Source organism: Myotis brandtii, unplaced genomic scaffold, assembly GCF_000412655.1.
Source record: "Myotis brandtii unplaced genomic scaffold, ASM41265v1 scaffold500, whole genome shotgun sequence".
Taxonomy (NCBI): domain Eukaryota; kingdom Metazoa; phylum Chordata; class Mammalia; order Chiroptera; family Vespertilionidae; genus Myotis; species Myotis brandtii.
The window spans coordinates 1486886-1495099 of NW_005369062.1; the positions used below are offsets into that span (position 1 = coordinate 1486886).

General features: G+C 39.3%; 1 protein-coding gene across 2 annotated transcripts in view; it reads right to left on the reverse strand.

Moving 5' to 3' along the window:
• Positions 1 to 8214, reverse strand: part of ATP7B (ATPase, Cu++ transporting, beta polypeptide) — an 88302-nt gene that overhangs the window by 78524 nt on the left and 1564 nt on the right. The gene's annotated exons all lie outside the window — the stretch shown is intronic.

The window sequence follows — 8214 nt, forward strand, 5'->3', positions numbered from 1 at the left end:
AGGGCATGGGGTGGGGTGGGAACCGGGTGGAGGGGAGCTATGGGAGGAAAAAAGAGGAACAACTGTAATAATCTGAACAATAAAGATTTATTTTTTTTTAAAAAGTTAAGCAGTGAAACGGACCAAAAAACAATCCAAAACTCCCCTATATGCTCATTTTGATGAATCAACATATTGAAGGACACAACAGGGAAACTAATGAATACTGGGTTAGGACCCTCCTCTGAGACCTTCCCTAGGATTCCCATCTGCAGAAGAGAAATAAAACCCTCAAGACAATGGATGCCAGCAAGGGTGCGCTCTCTCTCTTTCTCTTTCTCTCTCTCTCTCTCTCTCTCTCTCTTTCTCTCGCCCGCCCACGCCTTTCTTCCATTAGAGGCAGGTATCATTACTTTCTTTTTTTTTTTTACTTTTAAAAGTCAACTTTTTTTTTTCTTAATGTTCTAAATGTATTCAGGTTTAAAAGATCAGTCCCAAAGCTTTTGATGTGCCCGTTGGGCATTTTTCTGCTTCCCAGGTTGACATCCTTCAAGGTCAAGGAGCAGCCTGTGTCGGAAATATGTGCTTCCCTAACTTGACCTGAGGAGCAGAAAGGATCCAGTAGGTGAGCCCTTCCTTGTGACAATGACAGCATTGGAATCTTCTCACAGAATTGCTAAAAAGAGACATGCTATTTGACCACCAAAAAAAAAAAAAAGAAGGCGAAGGAGGAAGAGGAGAAAGAGGAAGAGGGGGGCAGGGGGAGGGAGAGGGGGAAAAGGAGGAGAAGAAGGAGAAGGAGGAGAAGAGGAGAAGAAGAAGGAGAAGAAGAATAAGAAGATTCTGAGTCAATAACACAGTTTAACCACCTGAGATATCCTATAATTAATGGTGGTAATGGTTCTAGGTCTCTGAGTGTACGGAAAGACCATTAGAATGTATATCTTATCATTATTGTTTGTTAATCCTCACCTGAGGATATTTTTTTCATTGATTTTTTCTTTTTTTCCTTTTTTTTTTAGTATTTAAAGTATTACAAATAATAGTACATATGTCTTCTTTTCCCCCCATTGACCTCCCCCCGGCCTCCCCTACCCCCAGCAAATGCCCCCCTCCCTCCAGTGTCTGTGTCCATTAATTATGCTCATATGCATGCATACAAGTCCTTCGATTTTTTTTTTTAAGAGAGACACTGGAAGGGAGAGGGAGGGAGAGAGAGAAGCATGGATTGGTTGCCTTCTGCATGCATTCCTACTGGGGCCTGGAATCAAACCTGTAACTCAAGTAGGTGCCCTTGACTGGGATTTGAATCCAAGACCCTTCCGTGCCCAGGCCAGTGCTCTAACCACTAGTACACACCAGCCAGGGCTGAATGTAAACCGTAAATGGATGTATATTATGGTATGTGAATCAAATCTCAAATCTGTCCGAAAAAATCAAACAGGAAACAAATCATGGAAGGAAGGAGGAAGGAAGGAAGGAAGGAAGGAAGGAAGGAAGAAAGGAAGGGAGGAAGGAGTAAAAAGACATTGTTCAGAGGGGACCTCATTGGGAAATTACTGCAGTGCAATGGGAGATGGATACCAGAAGGGAGCAACAATTTTTTTTTTTAATAGAAAGGAAATTAATGAAATAGAAAATAGAAAAATAGATAAAACAGTCAAAACCAAAAGATGATTCTTTCAGATGATCAACAAAATTGACAAGCCTTTAGCTAGAAAGACTAAAAAAAAAAGAGAGAGAAGATTCAATTTATTAGAATCAGAAATGAAAGCAGGATTATTACTTATCTTATGAAATAAGGGTTATAACTGTATGCCAACAAATTAGATAACTTAGAAGAAATGGACAGTCCATAATTCCTAGGACACACATTACCAAAAATGACTCAAGAAGAAATAGACAATCTGAATCAACCCATAACAAGTAAAGACATTGAATTAGTAATCAGAAAAACGTCCCAAAAGAAAACCCAAGTTCAGATGGCTTCATCAATGAATTCTATCAAAAACTTATTAAGAAGAATGCCAATTTTTAATAAAGCCTTCAGAAAAACAGAAGACAACACTTCTCACTCTTTCTATCAGGCCAGTATTACCAGACAAAGACATCACAAGAAAACTACGGAGCACTATTTTTTATAAATATGAACACTAAATTGCTCAACAAAAGAGTAGAAAGCCAAATTCATCAACATATAAAATGATTTCATGCCCTAACCAAGTGGGATTTGTCCAGGAATGCAAATTTGGTTTGACATCCAAAAATTAAATAATATAATACACCGACCATGTCAAAAAACCATGTCATCTCATTAGACACAGAAAAAACATTTTATAAAATCTTTTCATGATAAAAACACTCAACAGGCTTGGAATTAGAGGGCAACTGACAAAGGGCAACTATAAAAACTCAACAGCTAACACTGTACTTAATGGTTAAAGACTGGAAGCTTGCCCCCTACTAAGATCAGGAACAAGACAAAGATTCCATTAATATGAAATGTTCACAATAAGCAAATTTATAAAAACAGAAAGATTAGTGGTTGCTTAGGCATGGAGGTCATGGGGAGATGCAAAGGGATAACTAAAAGGTACAGGGTTCCTTTTTCAGGTAATAAAAATGTTCTAAAATTGTTTGTGGTGATGACTGCACACATCTGTAAATTGTACAGTATGTGAATTGTATCTCAATACAGTTGGTTTGTTTTTTTAATGTAGTATACCACTAAAATAATAATTAGAGAGGATATGCCTTTGACATTCATGGAAACCTAAACAAGAAGTTTCAGGAAAATAGTGAAGCAATAGGAAAATGGATAGACTGCCAGAGTGCGCCAGGCAACTGCTCGAACAGGAAAAACTCACAAACCACCCACCATCCTTCAAAGAGAATGAATAAATTGAGCCATATTCCCAAAATGGTCAGCAACGAATCTTACAAATGTAATGTCTAGTGAGAAAAGTTAGTCCCAGAAGACTAAATATACTATATCATTTTTATTAAGCTCAGAAACAAACAAAACTAATGCATTATTTGGGTATTCATATTTATGTGATAAAACTTTATAAAAAAAAAAAGCTGTTTACAACAAATACAAAATTGAGAATGGTGTTTATCTCTATAGAGAGTCTTCTATGTGATCCAAGAAGATGAGGAAGAACAGTTGAAAGATGCTGTGGCAGTGTTAATATTCTCGTTCTTGGATCAGGTGGGGTGTTCACAGGTATTCTCTATTTCATTATGCTTTGTTATTGTCTGTATGAGTATAGTATATGCTTATATATATATTTCCTTTATAGCCAATAAACTGATAAAATAATCAAAGAAAAATCTTAAAATGAATGAGGGAGTGGAAACACAAAAATGTAGATGATTTTTTTCTGGAAAACTAAACAAGGGAAGGGGGAAACAGTACAACAGCTAATGGGAGACACAAGCTAATGGGAGAGATTTTAGAATGAAGGTAAATCAGATGGCTTTATAGGCTGAAGGGGAGAAGTCTGAAGAGAGAGGGAAAGACTAGGGGTGAAGAGAAGAGATTACCAATAATGGCTCCTGAACAGGCAGAGAGGAAGGGGTAGAAGTCAAGAACACTGGCAGAAGAGATGAGCTTAAAAAGAAGGTAGGCCTGTCCTGAGACTAGAGATAAGGAAGTGAAAATAGTTTGAACATCTAAATAAAATTTTGGGAGAAGGTAGGTAGAGATAGGCAGCAAGTTGAAGAAAATCATTCACAATGGTGTTAATTTTCTCACAGTAAGAATTGAGGTCATTTATTGAGAATAAGGAAGGCAGGGATTGAGCACAGGGCTGGCTGCAAGTGGTGTTGGTTTGTAAGAGTCACAGGAAGTTGACAAGAAACAGTGAAAGGCATTTGCAGAGAATTAGAAATAAGGACTTGCTAGCAATACCAACCACATGATTGCCTGATTTTCTCCAGAGAAGGCAGTTTGCAGCACTGTAGCTGGCACAGCAGGATGGAAACACAGGAATCCAGGGGCAGGTAAAAGAGAAACTGGACCAAAGATGTTAATTTTGGTTATCTTTAAATTGCAAGAATGTATTTTTTATTTCTAAAAATTAATAACTAGATGCAGAAAAAAAGCAAACAATGAAGGAAGTGTACAAATATGCTAACAACACTCATCCTAAAAGTGGTAGGAATAAGAGTAAATTCCCGCCTCATACCCCCTTTGGTCTTTATTTTCAAATTTCTATTATGGAGTTACACTTGCTTTTATAATAATAATAATAATAATTTTTTAAAAAACAACAACTTTAAATGTGTCTAATGCCCAATGCAGAGTAATTTTTAGTTTCTGGAGGAACCAAGGCTTCAAAAAGTGCTACATTCTAAAAGCACAGATTTCACAATTGCTGCTGTTTTTTAGTCTTATTTGCTATGTTAGTTGCATCACTCTCTGCTTTGCCCTCTATTTTATCTCATCAACCTTTGCTCTGTTCATATTTTCTCCTTTAACTTAGTTTTAAAAAAATAAGCCCCTAGACATTCCAGAATTTCAGTTGGCAATAATTCCAATCCTATAGATGAAAATAATATTGCACACATTTGACACTTCCTTGATACCTATTGCTATGGTATCAGTAAAGAGGAATATATCACTGGGCTATCTCCATCCTTTCAAAGAAGAAAATGTATGTCAGGTAAATAAGCATTTAAAATCTAGTTCTCTCACCCCCATAGCCTATCACTCAGTTACTCATGTACCAACTAAGCTCTGTGCTGCTGTTAGGACTACCACTGGCCTCTAACACTCTGGACACTGAGGAGGCTAGAAAGCCAACTCTCTATTGAGAAGACAACTCCACGGGGAACCAGGAACAAGGTTGTCACTGTCAAAGGTCTATAGCAAGTCTCTAGCAGTCCGATTCCCAGTTTACCCTCTTCTTTGGACTGTTTTTTCTATGCTCAAACTCTCTAGTCTGTGGGATAAAATCCAAACTCCTGGCCTGAAAAACAGGGCCTTCCACAATCACTTTTCCAGCCTTGTCAAGCCATTCATTATCCCTCCCACCCCACCCCGCCCCATGCATCTTACCATTCCCATCCTCTGGGCTTTTGCACATGCTGGTCTCTGCCTGTGCCTCCATTCTACCTGTGCCCAGCCAATGTCTGTTCTTCCTTTAAGACCTCACTCAGGTACAATCTTCTTTTGAAGCTCTTTTTGCATCCCTTCCTCCCAGGGAACACTAACCAATTATCCTTGCCTGTGGCAACTGTACAGTGTAGACACACCTCTCTCTAACTGACAGTGTTTCTCAACCTTCCTAATGCTGCGACCCTTTAATACAGTTCCTCATGTTGTGGTGACCCCCAACCATAAAATTATTTTCATTGCTACTTCATAACTGTAATTTTGCTACTATTATGAATCATAATGTAAATATCTGATATGCAGGATGTATTTTCATTGTTCGTGACCCACAGGTTGAGAACCGCTGCTAGCAGCTATAACTGCCAGCTCCAAGAGCATGGGGCTGACCTCTCTTCATCTTTGCCATCCCCCTGCTAGGCCCAACAACAGGCAAACAGAAGGTGCTCTATGTCTGTGGAATGAAGGCTGAATGACCCAGGTCATGGATCATGCCCCTTTCCAGATCACTGCTAAAGAGGCCTCTGAAGAGGAAAAAGTGAGGGGGGAATCATACTATAAATCATTCATTCGAGAACAATTATGGTGCATGTATTACGCACTATAGAGCATATTTTTTAAGTGATGTAAACCTGGTCTCCACTCTTAAGAAACACAGAGTTGCAAAGAAAAGCTATACGTGTTCAGAAAAGTATCAAGTATCAAGTAAGTTTGGAAGAAAATACATATTTGAGAAAGTCAGACAGGCCTAGCAAGGACTCAATCCCATATCTGTTTCTTACTAGCTATAGGACCCTGGGCAAGTTACTTACTTTCTCTCTGCCTCAGCTTCCCATCAGTAAAGATGACTAACTCTAACTCATATTCTACCACTCCTGCTTCCTTCCCTCTGCTTCCAGCTATTCTGGGTTTCTTCCTGTTCATCAGTCAGGTCACTCCTGACTTAGGATCTTAACACCTCTGGTTCCTAGAACACTTCCCCCAAATCTCAATCACACAGGTTTCTACTCAAATGTCACCTCCTCAGAGAAGAATTCCCTTACCATCTACTTAAAATAGTATTGCCCCATCCCATGTCATTCCTAATGCCCCTAACCTGATTTATTTACTTCATAGTACTTATCAGTACAGAAATAACAGTATAGCAGTCTCCCCTTATCCACAGAGGATGCATTCCAAGATCATCAGTGGATGCCTGAAACCTCGGATAGTACTGAACCCGATCCATGTTATGTTTTTCCTATACATACATATGTATGATAAAGTTTAATTTTTAAATTGGGCACATAAGAGATTAACAACAACAATAATAAAATAGAACAATTATAACAATCTTATATAATAAAAGCCTAATATGCGAATCGACTGAATCACTGGTCGCTATGACGTGCACTGACTACTAAGGGGCAGATGTTCAACGCAGGAGCTGCCCCCAGCCCGCAGACCCCAGGCCAGCCAAGGCGGGTGCCAGCAGGGGCCCCCCCAATCATCCCACAGATCAGCCCTGATCGCCAGCCAGGCCTAGGGACCCTACCCGTGCACGAATTTCATGCACAGGGCCTCTAGTATAGGGTATAATAAAAGTTATGTGAATGTTCTCACTCTCTCTCAAAATACCTTATAGGCCCGGCTGGTGTGGCTCAGTGGTTGAGCAGTGACCCATGAACCAAGAGGTCACAGTTCGACTCCTGGTCAGGGCACATGCCCAGGTTTCGGGTTCAATCCCCAGTAGGAGGCAGCCAATCAGTGACGTTTCTCTGTCATCGACGTTTTTCTCTCTCTATTCCTCTCCCTTCTTCTCTCTCTAAAAATCAATAAAAATACATTTTAAAAATTCATTTAAAAAAAATACGAAATACCTTATTATACTGTATTCAACTCTTCACTTAAAAAGGAAGCACTTTACAGCTCCTCTTTTGCATATCAGAATTGCCAGCATCACTACTTTTATGCTTTGAGTTCATTATTAAGTAAAATAAGAGTTACTTGAACACAAGTGCCAATAACCAAGACAGCTACTAACTGACAAATGAGTGAGTAGCAAATACAGCATGGAGAGGTTGGGTAAAGAGATGATTCACATCCCAGTAGAGAGGGAGCAGGATGATTTATGATTTCATCACACTACTCAGGATGGCTTACAATTTAAAACTTATGAATTATTTCTGGAATTTTCCATTTAATGTTTTTGGACCACAGGTAACTGAAACTGTGGAAAGTAAAACTGTGGATAAGGTGGGACGATTATATTTGTTTATTCTCTTTCTTTTCTGTATCTCCTACTAAGATATAAATTCCTGAGGGCAGGGTCTTGGTCTTAGCTGGACCCCAGAGCCTAGAATTCCTGGTACATAGTAGATACTAAAAAAAACATTGGTTGAGTAAATGGTGACAACATGAAAATAATACCTACATCTAAAGGTTTTGTGAAGGTTAAATGAGAAAGAGTGTACAGAGAGGAAAATAAAGTGTTTAACAGCCTAGCACACATTAAGCTCACTTATGTTGGCTATTACTATTATCAAAGGAATCCAGAAGAGGGTGAGGTCAGCATGGGCAGAGGCAGTTACAGAAAGTTTCAAGGAAGAGGCAGGTCTTAAGCTTGATCTGGAAGGATAAAGATTTTTCTGATAAGTACAGAGGTGGGGGCACTGCAGGAGGCTGGAAGGCTGTCCTACTCTGTACGAGCCACCCCTCCCCCACGTGTTCTCCTCACACCTCCATTAAATGCAAAGTCATCACACTAAGAATCTTCTATTGACCAGACTACCCATCCATCAATCCATTCTTTCATTTCTATGCCACCAAAACCAAGACGAATTTCACAATAGGACATACAATTACGTTGAATTAATTTCAGGATAGACCAGCAAACCAGGCTTATTTCTATCCTAAAGAAATACTCATGTCAGCATTAAAAAGCATGCACAGGGACTACAGCCTGACTTGTGAGGGGAAAAGAAAAAAAGAAGCCAGAATGTCCACTCACAGGGAAACAATAAACACACTATAAGGCATCCATACTGTGTAGAGGTTAAACTGAATACAACTGATACTTATGTACTAATGTGAAATAATCTCCAAAATATATTCTTATATTGGGGGGGGGGGGGGTGGGG